The 26,859-nt window shown below is 29.3% G+C and overlaps 1 long non-coding RNA gene across 2 annotated transcripts in view; it reads right to left on the bottom strand.

Annotated features, from left to right (window-relative positions):
- Positions 1-25,867, bottom strand: part of LOC142324707 (uncharacterized) — a 40,586-nt gene extending 14,719 nt beyond the window's left edge. The window contains exons 1-2 of one of the 2 annotated variants that reach the window (XR_012756365.1): positions 25,631-25,867; positions 11,511-12,202 (exon numbers count right to left, since the gene is read on the bottom strand). This is a non-coding gene — a long non-coding RNA (uncharacterized LOC142324707). The remainder of the gene's footprint in view (positions 1-11,510; positions 12,203-25,630) is intronic. The other variant, XR_012756366.1, reaches the window with a different exon arrangement.
- Between the last annotated feature and the right edge of the window lie 992 nt (positions 25,868-26,859).

Here is a 26,859-nt window from a genome sequence, read left to right as displayed (position 1 = left end):
TCTATATTAAATAATGTAGAAAGTGCAGCTTGGGCTTCATTTAAAGATATTTGCAAAAATTTTCTCGACAAACAAAAATTCAAGAATTACCACAATATTGTTAATCAACTTCTTACTTCATACAGAGCTATGGGATGTAATACGTCTTTGAAGATACATTTCCTCCATTCACATCTGGATTTTTTCCTGGACAACCTCGGAGATGTAAGTGACGAACACAGTGAATGTTTTCACAAAGACATTTAGGTGAAGGAAAGTATAAAGGGAAATGGAATACTAACATGCTAGCTGATTACTATTGGACATTAATCCAGGATGTGTCTGAGGCTATTTATACAAGAAAAAGCATCAGCGAAATTATTCTAACACAGGTATGGCCATGCAAAATTATAAATTTTACACAGTTTAACAAAATGTATTTATAACAAAGGTATTCATTATGTAATTTCACAGCCGATGGTATCTAATGACATAATGCGCTAGCATTTCACATCTTTTTACGAAGTAAAGGAAGTAAAAAATTACGGTTTTCAGATTTCAACAGAAATATCCATTTCCACCATCCCTGAATTCATTTTGATTAGTTTCGGCATGACATCTGTATGTACATATGTATATATCTCGCATAACTCGAAAACAGACATAGAATGATGAAATTTTGGATTAAGGACTGTTGTAACATCTAGTTGTGCACCTTGCCTTTTGATTGCAATAGACTGAACCAAGTGTCCAAAAAAAATCCCAAATTCCAAAGAAATTTGGATTTTTTCTTAACTGCAGTAATAAGTCCTCATTGAGAGTTTTTCAATGATATATCATTGGTACTTATTTTCATTGGTTCCAGAGTTATACCTAAATAAAATTTTGATTAATGAAATATGTGGATCTTATAGAGGAAGGCACATCGATCGGTTCAATCAGACTTCATCTCTTTTTTTTTTAACTTTTTTTTGTAATTTTTTTAAAATTAAAAAAAAATATATTAATAATCTGTTAACCTCTGAATATAAAAAAAAAAAATTATGATAAATAATTATTCAATAATAATAATAGTAAAAAATATGAAAAAATATCAGAATTTATTAATGAAATAAAATTTTATGTACTTTCTATTAAAAAGAAAATATGTATATGTAATTTAATACAAGGAAATCATGTGTTGTCCACATCAGATTTTTTATATTATAACAATACTTTTAAAAACTATTTTCAATATAATTTATTTAAAAATGTATTTTTAATGTAATTAATTTTTTTTCACAAAAAATGTTTTAATTTTGCTTTGATTAGAACTGCATTATCTTAAATGAATTTCAATGGTTTTCTGAGAAAAATAAATTAACGACTATAAAAGGTAAACAGGTATACTACTATAACTGGCCTCTGTGGTAGCGTCTCTGCATTTCATCTGGAGGTCCCAGTTCGAATCCCGATCAGGCATGACATTTTCACACATGCTAAAATCATTCATCCATTCTTCTGAAGCAATACCTAACATGGTTAAAAAAAAAGTATGTTGCTTTCCAAGCTGTTAACTGCAACTTGTGAATGGAAATGATTTTACAGCCTAGGAACTCTTTATAACCGTATTTGAAAATATATAAAGTTTCATATCATAAGTAAATATCCTCAATGAATCGGGAGCTAAAAAAAAAATTAGATGTTCTGAAACTTTTTCAAAATTTCGTAATTCAAAAACAAATTTAAATTTCTCAGTGAACAAAACCTATCCATATTTAATTTATTTTTTAGTAAAAACATTACTTAAATGATGACAATCTCTCATCGTTTAAAACTGGTATATAATCGTGTATCTTAAACATACCTAATTCAAGGCGTTCTGAACGATTAAATAATACTTGGACAACCGCACATGGTTATTCATTCCAAAATTGCTATACCTATTTTGGAGAAACTATTTGAAAGTTATTTTGCACAAAATTTGTTTTTTTTTAACAATTTTTTTTTATAAATCTTATTGTGCGCAATATTTTATTAACCCTGCCCTTTGAAACTACTAAGTGCGATATTACACCCGAAAACAGTCTTTATTCTGTCATTGTATAGTCACTAAATTAGTGATTATTCAAATATTCCATTTTAACTAATACAATTGTTAAATTTTAAAACGCTAACCAGATTGATAAATAAATTACAGTGTTGATTCTTGTGTTAAAAAAAAAAGTTTCAAAATAAAGGTATGTTGCAAAAGGGCTTTGAATCCCAATCAGGTTCAATATTTTTACATCTTAAAAATTTATTTCATAATTAAAGAGAAAAAGATAACTGGATATTAATATGTTGTCAATTCAAATAGATTATGAATATTTGTTTTAGTAATGCGTGATGACAATAAAAGTTCCTTGGTGCACTACCTGGCCAGCATCTCGTTGCTAGACATGGTTGTTATGTAACGCTTCCTCACTCCAACCAACTCTCTTTTTCTGTTTAGCCTCCATAACCACCATAGGCATTACTTCAGAGGATGATATGTATGAATGCAAGTGAAGTGTAGTCTTGTACAATCTCAGGTCGACCATTGCTGCGATGTGTGGTTAATTGAAATCCAACCACCAAAGAATACTACCGGCATCCATGATCTAGTATTCAAATCTGTATATATAAGTAACAAACTGCCTTTACTAGGATTTGAACCTTAGAACTCTTGACTTTGAAATCAGCTGACTTAAACCATCTACAAATGTTCAAGGTTAAGACAGTCTACCGCTGTAACATTGTTAGGTAACTTTAATGTGGCAGGTTTTGTACAGGAAAATCTAGGAAATGTTTCTTTTCTAAATGTTATCATACATATAAATGTTAAAAATGCTGCTGCTCACCTTACAAATTGTAAGGCGGTATTGTTTTCTACAGATTGTGATCTTTTACAATCAAGTAATTTGTTAAACTGTTGCGGTAATTCTCACAATTTAGGTTTTTCTAATCTTACAAATATTAGTATTAATATTGTTTATGGTGAAATTTTTCATAGTGATAAGTATAACTTACCTTCAGAGATAACGTTACCTAAAATTTTGAATTCTAATCTTATATCTGATCAATACATACCAGATTATAAAAAGATACATTTTTTAAGATTCAACATATAATAAATGTGGGTTTGATTGTAAATAATATTTATTTTTTACATAATCACATAAGTATGAAGCTTGTGTGTGGAACATGGAAATGGAATTTTATGGTGTATAAAAATGTCACGCCTGACTGGGATTTGATATTGATCATGATACAGAAATTTTTACTGAGGAATTGCGACTATGTATTAATAATATTGTTTACTGTCATGTACCAAAAGTACATATACAAAAAATATTTTCAAAGCGGTCCTCTAGTGAACATATTATAGCAATTATTAATAAAAAATAGTTCCTTAATCTTCAAAAACAATATAAATCTACTTTAAAATTAAATAAAAATAAAATTCTTTCAGTATGTGATAAGGTGGGTAAAATGAGGGTGTTGAAGTGGCAAGATAAACGAGATGTCTTGTGTTTGACAACAAAATTAGAATGCGTAAAAGTAGTACAGAAAGGAAAGAAGACAATGGTCCCAAACATTGTCAATGATTATATTTTTAGACAGAGTTGATAGGGTGTATGAAATGCTGAGCGTATACACACTTGAAAGAAAAAGATAAAAAGGGAGAATAAAAGCAGTTCTACCAACTTTTAAATTTATATAGACTATTTTCAACAACAATTGTATTAATTATACAAGGGCTTTTGGATTATTCCTCCATCATCAGGGATTATTGATTAATTATGAATTTTATAGTTGTGAATATACATTTTTATAATTAATTAAATCAAAGATAAAAATTAAAGTGATTATGTTCATAACTGTTATGAAATACACATTGAATCACTTAGCCAATCCAATGGTTATTAATTATTGTATAATTTGCTTAAATAGTATATTGTTATAAAATCTGATTTGTTCCTTTATTAGTTTATTATTACTCAGATATATATATGAAATTTCGCTAATATACTAGTGTTATGAAAATTATTGGTGTATTCCAATATTTCAGTAAATACATTTGGGTTGTAATTTTGTCCATTGGGTTGTAATGTTCCAGTTTTTAAAATTTTTCTATTAGCCTCATATTGTGAGGAACAGCCTGTATTTTAATGGAGTTGAATATAATACTGTGTATCTATTTATTTTAATGTTATTATTTTACAGCATTAGGACCATCATGTGGTCAAAGGTTATGTGAATGCGATCGTAAATTAGCTGAATGTCTTAGAAGGCTTCCATGTCCACGTAGTAAATTTGTTTGTACTTCTTCACCACGGAGATTGTTACAGAATATATTAATGTTATAGCACTGGTATAATTCGGTGAGTTCTGCAATTTACTATTATCAGTATTTATTGATAAACTAATTAGTACTGTGCATTTTAAGAATAGTTTTTTAAAAATTTATTTTGGTAGATATCATTTTTAGATTTACATGGAAGACTTACATTTTTATTCATGATTTACTTTCAAATTTACTTGAACATTTTCGCATATCCATGTGTATATTCATGCATTTGGAGTTACATGCATGTAACCATGTATATTTACATGTACATATATGTATATTGTGAATTTTATCCATTTTTTATTTCTTTGTACAAAGTAAAGGAAAAATGTAATTGTGAAAAATTTTGGTTTTCAGATTTCAATGGAAATATCCATTTTGACCATCCCTAAATCCATTTTGGCTAATTTAGCGTGACGTCTGTATATATGTTTGTATCTCCCATAACTCCAGAACGATTAGCTGTAGAATGTTGAAATTTTGTATTTAGGACTTGCAACATCTAGTTGTGCACCTCCCCTTTTGATTGCAATCAACTGAATCAAAAGCAACAACCAAAAATGTTCAAAAAATCCTAAAATCAAAAATATTTGGATTTTGGACTTTTTCTTAACTGCAGTAATAAGCCCTCATTGAGAGGTTTTCAACAATACATCATAAGTAGTACATATTTTCATTGGTTCCAGAGTTTAGCCAAATAAAATTTTAATTAATGAAATATTTGGATCTTACAAGGGGAAGGCACATTGGTTCGAATCCAACTTAATATACAAATATTTTTTTAACTTTTTTTTCTTTTAATTTTATTGATTCGTTAATAATTATTAACTTCTGATTAAAAAAAAAATTTAACAATAAATAATAGTTCAATAATAACAATAAAAAAAAATATGAAAAAAATCAGAAGTTATTAGCAAAATAAAAGTTTCTGTACTATTCATTTTAATTAAAAAATTTTTCAATAGACGTTAATAATTAGTAAATCAATATTTTTAATTTAAAAAAAAAAAAAAATAAAAATAAACGTATACGAAGTCGGATTCGAACATTGTGCACATGGTTACGGATTCAACACGTTCTCACTTACACTACATATCTACTTGAGCGATGTGAAACAAAATTAATATATAAAATAACATAAAATGGTGATATGGATACCACAAAAAATGTGATGTAATGTGATATCCACCACAATGAAATTGTGTAACTATCCACTTTATTAAAGAATTGGAAGATCATATCTCACTTTCAAATGAAATAAGTTTAAACAAGGAGCAGAAAAAAATGTGTATATGTAATTTAAAAGGCGTACTAGGAAGTCAAGTTTCTTGTCCATATCAGATTTTTTTGTTTTGTAGGGCATAAGTTAGGATTTCAACCAAATGGTGTTGTGTACGGTATGTAAAATGGCCTGTTTTCCAAAAAAATGTTTATTCTCTCCTTTAATGTAATCTGTGCAATAGCAGTGTTGTTTTTGGGAAGTTAGGCGATAACTTTTCAGATTGTTCATCATAACCCACCATGTTGGTCTGGTGGTGGATGCGTCTTCCCAAATCAGCTGATTTGGAAGTCGAGAGTTCCAGCGTTCAAGTTCTTGTAAAGGCAGTTACTTTTATACGGATTTGAATACTAGATTGTGGATACCGGTGTTCTTTGGTGATTGGATTTCAATTAAGCACACACCTCAGGAATGGTCAAACTGAGACTGTACAAGACTACACTTCATTTACACTCATACTTATTATCCTTATTCATCTTTTGAAGTAGTACCTGAACGGTAATTCCCGGAGGCTAACCAGAAAAAGAAAGGAAGTTGTTCATCATAAAAAAATAGTTGTGTGCATCTGGCATTATGTAACATAGTAGTACATAATACTCTAATAAAAAACTTCAATGGTATTAATTTTATTCTTTCTATTGATTTTATGCTGCTGTTTTAACTGCTTAATTTTCCCCATGTTTTCCATAACAATTGCTTGCATAAAAGAAGGAAAAAAATTGCTTTTGATAAAAAAAGTCTTCCTAATTTTTTTTGCATCTCAACATCTGAAATCTTAGTACAAGATTAATATCATTTTGATAATTTTTTATCTACTTTTTTGTATTATCACAAATAAATTGAAGTAATCAAATATAATGTTTAAACTCCTGGAAAATGTGATAGATTGTATTTCTTCAACCTGATGTTTCTGCCATACCTTCTACATCTTAGGGAGTAGGATGTTGAAAATGAGATGTGTGAAAGGTAAAATCTCACATTTAACAAACTGGTTTCTGTAGATCACCAAAGTTAAAGTATGGTAGTTACAGTACCGTAAAATTCCATAAACAATTATATGCATTTTTAAAAAAAATTGATTTTTATTTATTTGTGTAACCCTTGGCTATATATCATATTGATTTTTAATTTTTCTATTTCATTTGGTAAGGAGTAGTATATCACAAAAATCGTAAATCAAGAAAATGTTTCAATCTTATGAAACTTGAATATATTTTCTAAATGATGCATAGTTTTCAATCTTTATGTCTTTGAACCGTTTGATTTGTTCAAATTTGCCAGAAAGCAAATTTTATCAACTAATGATTTCCATTCTAATTGCTTGAAACACTCCAATAGCCAATCATTACCTAACATAAGGATGCTTACTATTACATGTTGCTTTTATCAACTCAAGTTTCTGGAGAATTTTTTTTGAAGATATATAGAAAATTTTATAAATTCTCTCTTTTCCAGCACAAAATTGGAACAAAATAAAAAATTCAAGTCAAAATTCTTACTTCTCAAGTACCACTCTTAGTGAGTGATCTAACTATTATGTAGTTCTGCCATTTGTTGATAGATAGTGTCACTTGTCTAAAACAAGAAACTTTTTAGATACACTGTGCCTATTTCAATTATTGTAATATTAAATTTGAGAATAGTGAGAAAATTTATTCAAAGTATTTTTCTTTATGGTATTACATCCTTCATAGCTCTGTCTATGTTTTATGCTTTTCTTTTTCTTTTCCTTTAAGTACTTGCTGTCTAAACTAGTGGTGGGAAATAAATATCATTGCTTACATATTATACGCTCTTCTGGTACAACTTGAGTTGATTTTACATCAGATACCTGATATAAAATCAGATCACCTATAAGATGGTGATTAATATTACTCAAAATTATTAAAATTATTACTTTGTTTTGTTTTTATTTTTAATGATAATTAGTCACTTTTATTTGTTTCAGATAACACTTTAAAATTATTAATAATAAAAAAAATATTGACTATGATATTATATAATAATACATTGTGTGTTACTGATTTAAAAAAAATAGTTTTGTAGTAAACATATCATCAATGATACCACCTATCAAGTCATTTTAATTTTTAATCAAATAAGTTTTAGAAAATAAAGAAAAAAATTTCAGCCAATGGATGGATGATTATAAGCTAAAATGAACAAGCTGATAAACAGTGTATGGTTATTTGAATGTTTTACGAACTTTGTTAATAATGTGATGAATGCTTGTCCAAAAGGTTAGTATTTAATTAGATTAAATTAATTAATTAATTTAGTATTTAGTTAGTGAATTTTTTAATTATTTCTATTAATGCAATAAGAATGAATTGTTAATCTTTAAATTGAAAATTGTTTCAGAATTTTATGTTTATTTACTGAAAACTTAAAATTGCTTTTATTTTCGACCTGATTTCAGTTTTTATTTTAACTTCTAAGAAAATAAGGGAGTATTGCATGGATTTTGTTATTGAAATTATTATATTATTTTAGGAGGGTTAATCTATACATTCCTGTATTTTTATGAAGTGCAAAATTTTGATGATATGAGTTTAATTTTAAGCAGCAGTGTATTATTTAGGCAGAGTTCTTGGTTAAGTTTATTTAGTTTGATTTTTACTCAGTTGCCATCATTGTTTCATCATGTTGAATACTCATAAAAATGAATACATCGAAGTGGTTATTTTCATTAAATGTATATGTTAATTGGCATATCAACTTAGAACTTTGCAACACATACCGATTTTGATTATGTTTTCTAAGAAAGTCCTTAGATTAAACTATGTTACATAAACAGGGTAAAATGATAAAATTGGTATACTGAAATTTTATCTAGTTTTATCACCCTTCATAATTTTCCTCAGTAGTTATTTCTGGAGCTTGGTATTCTCAGTTAGCATCCTAAGACCACTAACTAATATCTCCTGATTTATTTTGGCAATCATTAATCAAGTTTTTAATCTGCTTAGAGCCATTCTAGTATTACGTATCTTAGGTGGAGAGAGGTTCATGCTTTGCTTACTTTTGCTGACAAGGTTCAGGGGCAGCGGTTACTCAAATTCTTATGTAGAATAAAAAAAGAAAGCAGAATCAACAAAATATTAATAATTTTTATTACATTTAGTGGAGGAAATTAAAACAGGCAAAAAATTATCAGCTTGCATTACAGTGCCCAAGCGTACTGCCGGGTTAATTGTCTGCAGTAACTCAATTGTATATCAATAGATTTTTATGAATAAGGTGTACTTTTGTTCAAAATAAAATTTTGTAAAAGTAAAAATTTGATCAAACAAATAATTACAAAGCTATTGAAGATTAAAGAATTAAGATGGCGGCCATTTTGAAATCTTTGAAGTTGACGTTTTCAAATTTTTTTATTTTGTAGAACAAGACACTATTCTTAGATTTGCCAAATTTAATTGAAGTAGATTTTTTGCTCATTTTGGTGCTCAGAATCACTTCCTGAAGTTTGGAAAATATGTCCCAGTACACTCCATATATAATTATATGTTGCTTATATATAAACAATCAAACAATTGAAAAGATCACATCAATGCTTAAATTATATTTTATTTTGTAGAAATAATTGGTATTGCATTATCAATTTGTATTTAAAAATACCAGTTTTGCTCCAGTCTATATTTCATTTTGTAGAAATAATTGGTATAGTCTGCTTTATCAATTTTTATTTAAAAATACCAGTTTTGCTCCAGTCTTTTGGGTAGAAATTATTTTAAGAAAAATATTGTACTTCATCATTTGATATCACCAGAGATATTCCAATAAAATATATAACTTATAACAATGATCAAAGATATTAAGATGCAATTAATAAAAGTAGTTGTTATTTAATTTATAATAATGATTCTTTGATTATATTGTTAGATAAAACATTAAATATTACAACCTAAAAATTTATGTTCCATTATATCAATTATGTTACAATATAAGTAACATAATATGAACAATAGAAAGATCAATATTTTGGGAGGACCACTTGATAAAAAAGATTTTTGTTAGGAATTAATTATAATTTTTATCTGTGCATAAGCTTTAAGGTTAATACAGATAAAATTATTTTTTTTAATCTGCTTGTTAAATATTTACTAATTCTTTTCTGTGTTAGATATGGTTTGTCATCGTAGTTAGAAACTGTAAACATTTCTGTTATCCATAGGGTTTGTGTGAAACTATTCACAATGTTAAATTAGTTAATATATATTTCCCAATTTTTATGATACCGATCTGTGCTAATCAACTGCAAAATATTTCATGAGTTACTTGATGTAAGCGTAGTGGTAATTCACAGATCTGACTTTTTATAAGTAGTTTATTTTTGAAAGTAGTTAATGCAATCTGTGAAATTGTATCAGATTTTAGTGTTAGTTTTGGTTGTAGTAAGTTGATCATTGTTAGTCTACAAAATATTTGTAAATGGTTTCTGCAAAATGTTATTTAGACTGTTGTGTTGTCTCCTATTATGTAGCCATAATTTGTAGCCTATTTTGTAGCCGTAACTGAATCTCAGAGGAACAATAATGAAGTGCTAAATCTTACTAATTTAAGTTTGTTTCTCAACTACTAATTGAAAATACAACTTTTCTACTAAAATTTTTATATAATTTTCTTCTTAATAAGAGAGGCTACAAGTATATATATTTGTTCTATATGGGTGGGAAGTCCCCCACCCATACTAAGACTAATAAATACAGCTTAATTGGGCTCTCTACTGCTGCCAATTCTCAATGTTGATATTGCTCAGTGCTGCTGGAAAAGGTGGGGAGGATAAGCCATGGTGGGGGTCATCCAATGTGTTCATTCATGGTGGGATGACCTTAGTAGTAGTTGATTGTGGAATGATGGCATATAATGAGTATGTGCACTGTTGAAGAGCATTTATTAGGTTGTGTGTGGGTTCATGAACGTCCACACACTTGGAGAATATTATGAATAACTTCTTTGTGCATTTTGGGAAATCATCACCATCACAGCAAATGTTACTGACATAGGAGAAGAAGGCTTTTGCATTGGAAAGTGTTCTTGATGCACCACGTAATGGGATGTCGAGTACTTGAGCTGAGACATGTTGCTGTGGAGACATCGATTCAACAATCTCCGATGAAATCAATGCCCAGACGTTCTGGAGAATTAAGCATTACAAGATGGACAGTGCGAGACTGTATGCAGAAGGACTTAAAAGTTAAATGTTTTCATCCAGTTACAGTTAATGAATTGAGGGGCAATGGCCTTGATCAATGTGTTTATGCATGTTAGTTATTGACTGAATGCTTTCTGAGAGCAAATATTAAAAAGAACGTCATGTTCTCTGACAAGTTTGCGATTTATTGAAGCTCCCGTAACTGAAATGTTTATTCTGTGCAAAAGACAGTATTTTTATTATCATTTTATAAAAATAAACATTTTTTCATATATTTGAATTAACATGCTGAGGTGAAAAAATATTTATTATTGGATTTTTTTTTTTATTTCTGTGCTTCTTAAATAAGCAAATAAAAAATTCTATTAGTTATTTAGATAAAAATGAATTATTGGCATGTTTTGAAAGATGTGATAGAACGAATGTTACTATAACGTCACTGTAATACTAGACTGAAACATCCTAGGGGAAAAGAGAACATTTTCATAAAGTGGCTCTTAAAAAAAAAAAAAAACAATATTTATGGCAACTAAACAAAGCTGTATTATTTAACCACTAGTCTTTAAATAAATTTATATTTGTAACTTTTACTTTGAATAATACAGAGTGAGCAACATAAAACTGTACCCATAACATAATCGCTGCAGAATCAGTAGGTTATGTTGGAATGAAATTTTATGATTGATACGCATAAATTAAATAAGAAAAACATAAAATATAATTTAAATGTTGCATTTATTTACCTTATTGTTACAAAAGATGTTCAAAATGACCACCCTGGACATCGATGCACTTTTGTCCTCAACTGATCATATTGAAAGTCGTCACACAAAATGTTGTCAATTGCATTGATTTCTCATTAATGTTCACCTTCAGTTCATTAATATTGTGAGGGATTAGATGCATAAACTTCCTTAGATTAGATGCAAAAATCACAAGTAGACCACTCTGGGGAACATAGAAGCTACCGTCCTCTGCTGACAGCTTGTTGTCTGTCTCCTTCAGTTGAAGCACAGTTGTAACACGATATGGTTTGAATCTTAATTCATGAAGAATATGACAAGATGTGTATTTAACACCAGGTTGTTGGGATAAATTGTGTAGAGTTTTTTTTGGCCTGGCAGTAATTCTCTTTTCAATATCAGCAATGGCCTGTGGAGTCCTAATGAAAGTTGCCCATTTCGTTTTGCATTTGAAACTGAACCTGTTGTACACCATTATTTAACTAAATCATGTATGCTATTCTTCGCTGGAATTCAGGCATTTGGAAATTTTTCTACATGTACTTGATGTGATTCTTCATACAACCCAGAACGAATGTAGGCCTCAACTGTAGCTATCCTCTCCTGGATTGAATAAGGTGTTTTACACAAACACAACTGCACTCACAATACTGCACCGCAACAAAATGTATACTACACTGACATGTAACCACCTGACAAACAGAAACAACAATTAGTAGTAACATATATGTACATCCACTAGTCATACTAGTTGTGTGAGAGTTTTTCATAAATAATGTTGGGTAGTGGTTTCACTATGCGTTCGGTTTTATGTTGCTCACTCTGTACAATTTAATATGTATATATCTTAAAAATATTATTCTTTTTTTACAGTTTATCAGCTCTATTTCAAGAAGCAGTATAACATATTTTGGACTGAATGTTGTTTATTTGATTAAACTTATTTAATGTTTTTAATGAGTAATGCACTGAAAATTAATTTTTAAATTTGATTCATATGTTGAAATTTACCATTTTAGTTTATTTTATTTTATATATAGTTTTAGAGAGAGGTTGTGAAGACTGATAGTTATATTAATTAATATAAGTTGATATCGATAGTAATATTATTAAATGTAAAGGATAGAATAACTGGATTCCTTATTCATTGATTGAAGAATTGAATATTTTTCAGATCTATTACAAATTTTAATGGGTCTGTGGTAAGAAGAAAACTGCTGGTCCTTTGTTAAGAAGGTTGACTATGCTCCATATGTTTAATGTTATAATTTAAATCTTGTCGGCTACTACATCAGTCATTACATCATTACATCAGTCAAGTTATGCCTGCTTATGAGGGGGAGTACTGTAGTCATGGTTCCTTTCTAATAATTTTTATCTAGGCTTCTTATAGCAGCTGATTTTAGCACTGGATAGGCTAAATTAGAATTAAGTCTGTTAGTGTTACATAATATTAAACCTTATTTATGACAGAATCCTAATCCATTATTCAGCTACAATGCATACTAATGTTCATTGGTCAGGAGTTGGAAAAAATCAATCTGCTGTCTGTATTGCAATATCTGTTAGTGAATGAAAAAACAACAAATTTATCTATCTGTTTTATATGTAATTGTAAGTGTAATATTTCAAGGATACTTGATAATAATACAAAATTTTTATAACATGATATCATGTCAGAAATTATTTGCTATATAAGAATTATTCTTTCTTTATGGTGCTATTACTGCTTGCTTAAACCAAATGAGTACTGTCAGCTTATATGATCTATTTAGTACAAGTAATAATAGATCTCTGTTACTTTTGTTTTGTCAGTTCATTTTAATTCATTTTTCTTTGCAAGGAAATGTTTTGTGTGGATAGGAGGGATTTAAATGCTGAAATTTTTCAAAGGTTCTGCATGTAATATAGTTTTAGTGTTTTACTTTATCATAATGAATATGATTGAATAGAACATTTAAAAAATGTTTCAGTTTCGCTGGGGAACAAAAAATAATTTTTTTTTTGTCTCTGGAAGAAAAATGTGTGATTTTGATATTATTCTTTCTTCTGAAATCAAATATGATATCGGTTTTTCCTCATCATGCAAGGTTTCCGAGAGCAGGTATTTATAATTTCAAACATTTTAATACTTTCTACATTCTTAACTACACAATATTCAAACATCTGACTCACTCAAAGTAAGAAGTTACGATTTTCTGCTATATTTTGCCTGTGGAGCAACCCTCTTGATAGTCCAACAATTATCGGCTAGCATATTAGGATTCCATTTGACCTGATACTTCAGGGCAAATACTTTTCCATAACTGAAATTTCCTAATGAAAGTGCTCCCCATACTAATTACTAACTGTACCAAGATTTTCCATGAAGAAATCTAGGTGCAAGTGCAGGAAGTGTACTTTTAAGGACATATTACAACCCAAATTTTTATAGATGTTATAAAATTGTTGACAATATCACGATAATTTTCCGCCTTTCAATTTCCCCAAAAACTCTGAGTAAAATTTTTGAATGCTTGCCAAGCTGGTTTCTCCAGTGGATTCAATAAATAGTTCCTCAAACTTTTCATCATGTATTAGTGATCGTATATGTGGACTCACAAATATTCCTTCTTTAATTTTTACATCACTAATTTTAGGAAACTTCTGTTTTAAGCATATGAAACCAGTAGTGTTGTTCATGGCCTTGACAAAATTCTTCATTAATCCTAATTTAATGTATAACAGAAGTAGATACACATTTTTAGGATTACACAATGGGTCATGTTTCACATTTTTCTGTTCAGCATTGAGCGATACACATTTAGACCATTCTTTTCTAATGAAATGGTTTTTTCTGTCCCTACTATCCCAATCACACAAAAAACAACAGTACTTTGTTTAACAAAGCTGCATACCAAGAATAAGTGCAATTACCTTCATATCACTACAAATATTCCATTCATACATTGCACATTGGCTTTTCCAATATAAATTAAAAGTTTTATATGTTTATTTTATACTAGCAGAGTGAGCCACAGGTACCGATAGGAATTTATTGCCATTATGCAGAAGCACAGCTTTTAAACTAACTTTCGAGGAATCAATGAACAAGTGCCATTCTGTTGGTTTATCTTCATTACAAAGTGTCTCCATAAGAGAAGAAATGTCGTTACAAAACACAAAGCCATTTTCTTCAAAAAACAGTCTTTAAATTCAAAATGATGATTACAATACATACATATCTTTGTACTCTTTTGAAGAAGATTCCATCCTTTTAGCCGGGAAGCAAGCATTTCAGACTGTTTTTTGGATAAATTTAAATCTTGTATGAGATTAAGATTTTCTTGAGTCAGTAAATGAGGCTCAGATAAACTGTCCTTTGTTCAAAAGTTGTGTTAACAGAATCTGTTTCTTTTTCTTCCTTGCTTCCATTAGACTCTGAGCTCTCTTTATTTATTGTCACACGTTCTGGAGGCAGCTCTTGGTATGGGCAGCTCTTCACAGTGTGGAACTGGTCTCATTACAGATTGCAAGTTAGGGTACACCACTGTATGTGTTAATTTTGAGTAACCTTTTTAATGTTTGTTAAACAGAAATAACAGTCAGAAGAGTGATCTTTGGGTTCCCTCCAAATCACAGAGATAGAAAATGGTGTGTGGCGTGTGCCATTTTTCCATGCAGTGAGAAGCCTAGAACATGACAAAAAACAGATATGTGGGGCCCAGGTCCTTGTTTGGTCCCTGACTTTACACCCAAAATAAAATTCATAACATTTTTTACTAAAGGAGTAAGGTTTCACCTTTGGGACTTGAGCATCACTTCACCACGTACATAAGAAAAATTGTTAGAATGATTTGAACAAACTCTAGGCATTTTGTAACTAAAGACTAATTAAAAGAAATAAAGTTATAAATATGCAATATACAATAATTCAGACACACAAAGCAGTTACAATGACGTGTTTACTGGTTCACTAATACCTTACAACTGGCATCGTTCTGATGAGTGTGCAACACTAGGTCACATTGTACATGTCTATACACATCTGAACCTGCACAACAGTAGCAACACTACCCTTTGCGTTAGCTCATTTGGTCCCATCATAATTACAATGCTCTAATAGCTTTTACTTTACAGTGGACAAATGGATGAAAAAACGTTTTAAAATATTTAAAAGAATTAAAATAATAAAAAAACTGTGGGTGATGGAGAAATTCTGAATACATATTTGAAAAATTTAAAAAACTGCATTAAATACACCTATTGGTACTCGTGTGACACAAATCATATTGATCAGTGTTATTATTAATTAATCAACTCTCAACTCTACACTGCCAGTTAGTCAGTGGATTTCATTATAGATAGAGACTTTATTATAGCTAATTCTATTGCAAATAGATTTTGCAAAGTCTGTTGCGAGTGGTTTTTTTTATGCAGATAAGTTTTATATAGCCGAAACTTTGGTTAACAGTAATTTTATCACCATTATCTTCTCTATCCTGCAAAATTACCTCATGAACACATTTAAAATTATGAACAGAAGTAGATATTTACCCAACTTCTTAATGCTTGGGGAGCCATTACTGAATTTTTCATTAAAATCATGCTTAATTTAATTTCAATTATGCCTTCATAATTTCTTTATTTTTAAAGTATTAATATTATATGAAATGAACAGCATATGAATTTCAGCGGAACTCCTTTTGTCTATAGAAAACACTTCATGATCATGTTCCCTCAGGTCGACCATTTCTGAGATGTGTGGTTAATTGAAACCCAACCACCAACCACCGGTATCCACGATCTAGTGTTCAAGTCCGTATAAAAGTAACTGCCTTTAATAGAATTTGAATGTTAGAACTCTCGACTTCGAAATCAGCTGATTTACAAAGACGCGTTCACCACTAGTCTTTTTAACTGTGATTGTAGTAATGTTTTTCTGTAGTTTCACCTGATTTACGAAGTCAGAGTAAGTACATCGTGTATAATGTTTGTTACTTTCAACATTTAAAAACTAGCTAGGTCAGTAATTTACTAAATTTATAACAGTTATTTAGAATTCTTAGTTTATTTTTTGAATAAGCCTATAAGAAATAAAGTTGATTAATGTTTTCTTATCGTAACTGCTTTCCAGGACGCTGGTTTATAGTTCACGCTATGAAAAAAATTACTTTTGTATCTTTTGCAATCCTACAGTATAATTATCCCTACAGTAGTATTTATCAATAACTTACATGGAATAATGTAGTACCACCAAAACTAAAAAAAAAGTTCATAATTAATTTAGTTCAGTAGAAAAATAAACATCAAAAATTATTATTGCAAGGATAAAAATAATAATGATTATTTTATTTAGATTAGATTATTTTATTCTAATATGCGTTCGTGTAAAATACACACATTTTAGCCTTTTCTTAATCCTTATAAGACTTTACAAGGACAATAATTAGTTTTGAAATGTGTGAATTTTGGGCTGACGAATGTTTCAGTTTCTCCTTTATTAGGAGCCCATATTGTAGAGGATTGGAGTTTTGTTTCACAATTTGGTCTTGTTAACAGCAACAGCAGAAAAGATACCTCCTGCTGCAGCAGAATAGGAATGTGGTAAGCAGATCATTACCTTAAAAAATTTTGTAAAATTTGAGATGATGTATCACCAACAGTATTTTTCATTTCAAAAGTAGTGTTCCAAAATTTCATAAATTCTTGATTCCTTTTCAATAACTCTGTGGACTTGGCTAACTCTCATTCCCCGCCTACATCAAAACACTTTTTGCAATTACATTAGGGAAATGTACAGTTAATAGCATGATACTAACACTTCTTTTGCAATTTTCTGGAATCAGCACAGACATATTTCTTAAAAGGGGATTGAAAAAATCCACCCTCTTCAAAACTTGTTTGCAGAATCCAAAATAAAAGGATAGACACTTGACTTAAAATTCCTTATGGTTTTTTCAATTTATTCCATGTTCTTCAGCTGCTGTATAAGAGCCTCTATAGGCAGTATAAGAATCTCTATTGTCTGCAAGATTTAAGAGCAACTGATGAAACCTATATGAAGTCTCCTGATACACTTTAAGTTTAGGTGTGTTACAAGTGGTAGGAAAATGGCCACAAATAAAAAAATACACCTTTATGACAGGGTCTTGAAGAGAATTTAAAATTGACTGGGCTTGCTCTATTCCATCTTCAACACAAAAATTAAAATAAGACAGTAAAACATTCCACTGTTCTACAATCCTTTGAACTACATAATTTATAAACAACCATCATATTTCACCTAATTTAAGTTATGAGCTTTAATGTTGAATCACCTTAAATTCTTCTAATCTTTCTGGTTTCTTTAGAATAAAATTGGATATGTCACTATAGAGCTCTTCAACAGCATGTGGAAGGTATTTGCAGTACAAGCTTGTGAAGTCTACACACTAACGCTGTGCCAAATGCATCTAGATATATATATAAATGTTCATTCAACTCTTTAAGCTTATTCCTGTTTGCTGCCCCATCATTATAGAGGCATTATTCTCTGTGGAGTGGTAAATCCTAACAAGTTTGTAAGTGGTACTTCTAATTCTTCAAGCAGCAAAATAATTGTTTTGAACAAAGATGAACTACTGACTTGTCAGTGATGCTTAAGAATGAGTCTTCATTTTTGACTCATAGCAACAGCTAATGATTTTGTAAAAGAAATGTTTACTGATTTATCAGCAATCAAAGAGAAAGAGTTTTCTGATAAGATATCTCTAGCATCAACCGCTAAAGCATTATTTATTAAATATAAAGCATCAGTGCAACCACATTTAATATTTTAATTATTGCACTATCAGGAGCGATTGCTTTTATTATATTAATGATGGTAATGTACCCATTAATTCTAAAGGAAGATTATTCTCTGCAATTTTGCTTCAGTAACTTTATTATGTAATGAGGAAAAGATGCTGTTAATAGACTGGTGGCTACACTAAAGATGGTGATTTGTATATTCTACATTTGCTTTATACTAAGGGGTATTTGCAAGTATATGCATAAGGCTCTTGCTACTGTTAATTTCAATATTACAGTATTTATAGTACGGCATTTGTTTTTTATCATCACTAACTGTATAGTTTTTTCTGTGTTTTTTCATCCTGATAATTATACTGTATATGAATTTTTTAGACTTACACAATACAACACTTACCACTAAAAATAATTATTAATACTATAGAAGTATAGTAGTAGTCCATCACACTACATATGCAACCCAAACACAGAACAAAATGAACTGAGTTTGTGATCGTGATCATGAAACATTTTAAGTACACTGATTTCTCTGGCAGGGCATTCACACAATGATGATTAAAATTTACATGTTAGTCAAGTTGAAAGGTAATACATTTGCTAATTAAAGGTCTTTGCACTGGCTGTCAAGGTCTCAGTGACCACAGGTAGAGGTAGAGCATCTGACTGGCATTCACATAACTCATCATCAAGTGAATGGGAAAAGAGATAAATAGTAAGTATGGGCAATCTACCAATAAAGAAAGTGGTAAGAGGGGCAGTAAAAGTTACTTCCAGGCAGCACGTGCTCATTCCACCCACAACTCATTGGTTTATAGTAATTTTGCCCAGGATGGAAACAGCAAAAGCATTTTTTGTTTTTTGTCATATTTAACTAAATTACTTCATAAAGTTAGAGGCCAAGAGGTCAAATAACTATATTTTTATCACTTTCCTTCTGCTTTGAAAGTTACTTAAGTAAAAGAGAGGGAGAAGTGATCTTTTTGTTCCAGCAAACACATATGCATACCAAAACTATTTTATCTGTGAAGACCTCTAGATGTAATAAATTATGTAATATTTACATTTCTATCAATAATGATTTTCTAACTTTAATCAGAATTCAAATAGATGTGATATCTTGATTACATGGTAGCTGAAGTGGAGGTTAGTTTGTACTTCTAAAATTCATTTTAACGAGATAATTTCTGCATATACTTTCTAAATATAATAATATTATAACAAATATTGTTATAACAATATTAAATTTCACACATAGCTTTTACTTTTTAAATAAGATTTTAATAAAATCAATGAGAAAGAAAAATAATAATATTGAAAAATATAGTACTATACAAAACTTTTTTATATTTGTAAAGTGTACATTGCAATATGTTCAACTTGTGAACAATAAGCAACCCCTATGGCCCAATTATATGAGGATGATATAAGTGACAAGCAAATGAAATGTAGTCTCGTACCAGACCCAGACCTACCAATCCTGAAATGTGTAGTTAATTGAACCCCAACCACCAAAGTACACCGGTTTTACTAAGATTAAATAGCTTTTACTAAGATTCTAATCGCAGAACCCTCCACTTCAAAAATCAGCTGTTGCAACAACTTAACCACAAGACCAGTCAGGTGTAATACAAAAATATAATGATAAAATTAAATCTAAGTAATTTTAAATTATATTATTATATTTTTTAATTATTATATTACAGTATGCATCTAAGCTAATTTCTGGCTTATTATGCAACTACTAGTAAGGAAACAATGTTTCCATATACTACCGCAGGTAGAGGTTACGTCCCACTTAGTACCAATAAAGAAGCAGCTGGCTATTTAAGGATACTACCACCGTGGCACAATAAATGGGGATCTTGTTGGAAATTATATTGCCCACATAACTGTTTGTGAGTGATACAATTTTCATGGTTCCTATCTCTTCAAGGAAGTAGGCAGTGCAAGAGAAGAAGCAGATTGAAGTAGTTAAAAGTCTTACCCAAGACCAATTAATTAGATCAATGTCAAATATAATTTGCAAATAACAAAACATAATATACTTATAAAATTAAAACCTATAGTATTATATAATATGATTCATAACCCTTTTCACTACCCAATTTCACCCTTGGTATCCCTTCATTCTAATATCATTCATTACTAACTCGTAAGTACAAAAAAAACCTGACTGTAAGAAAATATACCATTAAATTGGATATTTGATTCTATGAGATCAACCCATCACTAGAATTGAAAACTTTTTTAATTTTTTTAAGAGGAGGTAATATAGGCTATATCATTAATGTAAATTTTACATTTTTAGAAGTATTTACGATACCTTTTTGATTCAAAAACAAAGTTATTTACCTCATAATTTTCACTTTTTACTGACTTTTGTATAGTTAAATAACTTTAAACAAAACTTTTTTAATTTACCCAATTTTTCTGTTTTTGCTATAAAAAAATAATGAACAAATTTTTCTGTTGTGTAATTAATAGCTACAAAGAGCACATTTAAAACATTCTAATAAGGTTCTAGCATAAATTTCATCATCCTAGCTCAACAAGTTTTTGAGAAAATTATACTTAAGAATTAAAGAATAAGAATTTTCAGAAATAGAACTGCATGAAGTAGTCCCTTACTAATTCTTGCTCTGTCAGTTTCTTCGAAGATATTTAGTGCACTATGACCAGGTTAAAATACTAAGTGTTTATTTAAACATAATTTCCTAAGCAACTTCATTGAAAGACAAGACAGCACCATATACTTCAACTTTGAATGCATAAAATCCAATGAAAACATTTTGGGAAGTCTGTTCCAGATGACTATAAAAAGATTCCATGGGATTTTGGGTAATTACATGTAAATATTTCCATAACAGGTTTCTATCTGATAGGCTTTCAAAGATTGATTTGATAACTTGAGCTACATCTGGTGGTAAAGAATGTTTATGAGTACACTGCTCACCTGTGATTTTGCATCTATTGAATTTGCACCAGAAATTTTTCCCCAACAGGAATTTTTGGGCGGTCTTTGATAAATGTATATTTTATGTAAAACATTTCTTCTCATTTTCTAAACTGTTTAGGTTTCATCAAATAGCAAGACAAGACCAAAATAATTCTGCAAGCTGTTTATTTCCCTATCAGTCAATCTTCCAGTACCAAATAGGAATTTACATCAAGTTTTTTCCTTTGTAATCTTCAAGTACCTAAACGAAGGCTTTGCAATCACTATCACCCAGGTACTTTGAATTATTATTACTATTACTCGCAGATCATCAAATACTTCCTCCAGAATAGTTCATCCTAAAGCAGTACTTTCCACTTTTTCTTGAGCATTTTTTAAATTTTCAATCATATGGCAGTATTTTCTAAGTATTTCAACATCTATAACCTTATCTGTGTCAACACTGGTAGTATTTATTGAAAATTAACTTTTTATTAAGTAAAATTTTTAACAGAATTAATAATTCATAAATTTCAAATGACATCAAGAACAAGTTCTGGTACAAAAGAGAAAAAGGTAAGGGGAAAGACAAATTAAAGAGAGTTTATCAGTTGAAGATAAATTGGATTTGATTTTAAGCAAATCTGATAACATTGAAAATGAAATTTTAATTGAAACACGAAAAAAAGATTATCAATTGATAATATTGAAATGATACTTCCATAAATTCAAAAATGGAATAACATGATTATAATATATTTCTCTAATAAACTGTTGAAAATAAATGATGAAAATTTGAAGTTAAATAAAATTTGTCAAAAATTTTAAATACTAAAAATAATAATATAAACCAGTAGTTGAGAAAATATAATTGGGATCCCTTTGAGGAAACCTGAGCATATTTTTGATATTTTGAATAGAATATCACCTGTAATTGGGTTTCAGTTAAATGAAGTAATGATTGACAATTATCACACAATTTTTTAAAGAAATTCTGAAACTTGCAGACTACCTCTATTGAATTGTCAAATTTAATTGCTTTTGAACTAAAGTTGAGATCCTAAAGTAAAATTGTTAAACTTTCAATATTAGTTGGGAGAATTAATATGATATAACTTTGTTTACATGAATGAATCTATGTCTACTGAAAATTGGAGGCTTCAAGGTGGCCAGCTAAATCTATAGAGAAAAGTTTTGCTCCACAATGGGAAAATTTATGGTACTGTTAAATAAATAATATGTCTGCAGTTAAAGTTATAATCATCCTTATAATCATCTTCAGACTTAAATCCTTAAAGCCATGTACTGAAATACATATGTAATAATTAAATACATATTGTTAATGATAATTGGAATACAAGTTAAATCATAAATGTAGTGAAATAAGACTCTTAAAGGGGACTGCTGAGTTACTAAAATTACTTGTTTTTCAATTCCATTTCTGCTTGTGTATTATATAGAAACAGTCAATTACTTAATTATATAAATTAAATTACAGTACTTACTCAATTTTTTTTACTATATTTTAAGTTAAGCATTTTCACTTTGTATTCTATTGTATACCACCAGTAATTAATGAAGAGTTAACCTACGATTTGTTTAGGAGCTTCATACGAGTAGTGTCTTTCTCTGGATAGATAGATTGATGATTTTTTTCTTTTTAGTTATGGGAATGTGTGTGTGATAAGAGTGTATGAATGCGTGCGTAAGAGAGTTGTTTTGTCTGTACTTAATTGACAAAGAGATATTAGTGATATCTATGGGTGTGTGTGAAAAAATATGTTTGTTGTACATGTTATGCAAATTCATTTTTACTGGTTACTGGTTAGATGTGCATTTTTGAAGAATTTTGATACTTTTTTGTGTTTGGTAAGCAGCTGGAAGATTAAACAAGATATTGTCTTTCTATCTGAAACATGCATGAAATCAGTTGATGAGATGAGGCTTCTTTATATAGAATAATGGATTACATAATTTTTTGTGTGTAGTAATTTTTCTAAAGCTACTGGGCTTATTGTGTTTGCATCTGTTATGGAGGGTTTTATTTGTATGACAATAGATTGTATACTGGATACAGATGTTATTCTTTAGGAATATATTTAGTTTAGTTTTTACACTCTTAGTGTTTATGGCTGGAATAAGCAAAATTAGACTTGAAATTTGACCTTCACCTTCTTCTTCCTACAATTCCAACACGCGATACCTTATTAATGGTTAATATTAACATAAATATTAATGAAAGAATGGATAATAATGATTAACAATATCTACAAATACTCACTATGAATGAGTACAGCTCCTTAGTTAATTTTTATACTAGTTTTTTTTCTGGCGAAAAATGTTTTACCATTATCATCGCTCGGATACTAGAGTTACTGATAATAAGCTAACCTGTATTTATCACATTTTTTATAAATCAAGTTTATATAAACAAAATATTTATAATGTTGTTATTCTGACATTTTAATGGTCATAGGGCTGTTGCCATGCTATTTCTAAGGACAGAACTCAAAATAATTTTGTTAAGGATTTTAAAGAGGTTCTGGATTATGATAAATTAAGGTCATATTTATATGAACATGATTGCAGTAAAATTCTTGATAATGATGTTGATTTTCAGTTTTAATAACTTTTTTATATTTTATTACAGTATATTAATTAATCAAAATCTGTTATTTTAATTTATGCCATGGACAACAGTTGGGCTGTTGTCCATGGCATACAATTTCTCAGATGGACTGTATAAGAAAGGGTGTAAAAATCCTCACAGCCACAAAATTATACTGAACACATTAAATTTAAAAAAAGATAGATGTGTGGATTATGGCAGCTAAAATTTAATATTTTAAAAATATTTATTACCTACTAAGAATCAGTGAAAAATTATAAACCCCTATACTGGTATGCCTACTATTAAAAATAAAATTTGTAAATGGTAATGTTGATTCTGATGAGAATGAAATTGTGAATATTTTTAATGGATATGGTTCTTGGAGCTATTCTATTTATAATATTTATTAATGACCTATTTTTACATAAATGTTATGGTAAAGCTAGATACTGCTCTAGTATATTCATCTAAAAAACTTTTTAGATTTCTGACTTATCTGGAAAATTCAGGCTTATGGTTTTATGTCAATATATTAGCTCTTAATGCTTTAAAATCCCAATATCTAATTTTTATGTTTGCTTCCAGCTTATTAGCTCCATTAATATACGGTAATGGTAATTGTGCTCATACTCAATTACAATGCAACTGAGTCATCTCAGGTGAATTTTATTAAATACTTAAGGTTGATGGTAGATGACAAATTTTCATGGAATTTGCATATACAAAGTGAAAAGATATTAGTTTATATGCATTAAAAAATTTTATCATATAAAAAATATTTTTCCAATAGTGTCCTTCAACAAATCTACTTTTACTACTTTATTCAAAATTAAATTATGGATAGCACTGCTGGGTATCAACTGAAGAAAAAGAGAGATGAGATTACGACAGCTAAAAAACAATATTTTAAAAATATGAAGGAATTACCTGCCAAGAATCTGTGGAGAATTATAAATCAGTGAACTGGTATGTCTGCTATCAAAAATAAACTATCTGTAATATGTGTATATGGTAAAGTTGTTTCTGATGAAAGTGAAATTGCTAATAATTTTATGGTTTCTGACTTTTATGGTTAAAAGATTTCTGGCTTATTTCTTGATATTCATAAATCAACAGATACAGTTAAACATTTGCTTGTATTAGATAAAATGTATAGTGCAGACATTAAAGGTTTAGCTTTAAAATGTTTTGCATATTATCTGGAGGGCCGAAGTAACTGCATATTTGTGCGCGATTGTTAGCAATATCCTGTAGGTGAACTGTGGAGTCTCCTCAGGAATCAGTTCTTAAGCATATTCTATTCATAATGTTTATTAATGATTTGTTTTCGCATATATTTTATGGTAAAGCTTATTAGATTCATTAATAACCAAAATGTTGATTGCAATCATATTAAATTTTAATTGTATTAAATGGTATCTTTATTGACACCAACCTGATACAAATGTAAAGATATTTACATTTTTCTCTCACTATATATCTACTAATAGTGTTGTCTTAAGTGAGAGAAAAATGACTGAAGAAAATAGTGCATATGTGTTGTTAAGTGTATTAAGGGTTTTTTATTTTAATTTTTTATTTATTAAATTGTTGATCTGATACTCTTACCTATATGGTCAAGCTTTAGCTTTGTGGGTAGTAAACTACTAGACCTACTCACTGGGTTATACTTCATGGGTTTCTTGTGTTTTTCATGTATGTATTATGAATTGATGCAGTTGAAAATAAATAAATTTATTGTTATTACTATTGTCTATTTTATTCGCGAGGAACTAATGAAATCAGTTATGAAACTGTACTTACATTCTTTAAGTTTGACATAACCTACAAATATCACCTCAACTTATATTTAAACAAGCACAGTGTCATATAACACTTCACATACTAACTTTCTCTTTTTCATTTATTCCTCGATCACCTGCAGGTTTTTTAAATATATAATTGGATTTTCGGTGTCTTTTTTTGTAGTTAGCCATAAAAACAAAATAAACAAATAACTCATAATTTATAGACAACCACAGCCAGTGTTTACTGGATATTGCCGTAATAATTCTAGCAAGAGTATGAAATACTATTTTAGTATAGTTTATTATTCAAAAAGAATTTTTACTAAAATACTAGGCAAGTAAATGCTCGCGCAAGGTAATATTTCGGGAACAAAGATTCAGAAAATTTAGTGTCTAAGTTATTACATCTATTTTATGTGGTACCTGAATATTTATAATTGAATTAGGAAAAAATGAAAATCAAAACAAATTACCAAACTTTGAGTACGACTTCCTCTTTGAAGTAAAAGATAAATTTGAACCGATAGATATTGGTAATCGAAGCTGCAAAAGACTTAAAAATTTTATCGTATAAAAACTATTTTTCCAATAGTGTCCTTCAACAAACTACTTTCTTCAAAATTAAATTATGGGTAGGAATGCTATCCATAATCTTAAGTCTGTTTTAAGCTGCTAAAGCTGTAGACTTCTTACTGAGCAGTATTTTTTGTTTTTAATGTAAACCTCTATTCACAGGATAAACTTACTCTCGTTTTTTTGAGATGCGTTTTACTCTCAGAAAAATAAAAGTACCACATCGACGAGGGAGATTCAGAGCCGTCTTGCCCCAACAAGTCTCTCCCTCCTGCTTCCTTAATTTGCAAAAATCAGATTGCATTAATAAAACTTTTTTTTCCAAAATATTATCTGCCTTAAAATAACTAAAAATTATGTAGTGGGAAGTTCATATGTTAATCTTAGTGGATATTATCCTCTAAAGAGAATCAACTTCATTTAAAGAAGGCAAAGTCCTGTAAGGACATCAGACAGGATTTCTGAGATCTGTAGCAAAAGAAACAAACCTGAAAATCTCTTCTAATTAATATTTTACATCCAGTGATCATTTCTAATTTGATACTTACCGCTTAACACCATAAACCTGAAGAATACACGTGCACTAGCTGCTTTAAGAAAACTTTAATTACAGTCAAATTTGTTTATTAAATAGATATAAAATGTATATGTCATTTCTTAAACAAAATTGGA

Source organism: Lycorma delicatula, chromosome 5 (assembly GCF_047948215.1).
Source record: "Lycorma delicatula isolate Av1 chromosome 5, ASM4794821v1, whole genome shotgun sequence".
Lineage (NCBI taxonomy): Eukaryota > Metazoa > Arthropoda > Insecta > Hemiptera > Fulgoridae > Lycorma > Lycorma delicatula.
Note: the sequence above shows the minus strand (reverse complement) of the source record. Positions and strands in the feature narration are given on the sequence as shown.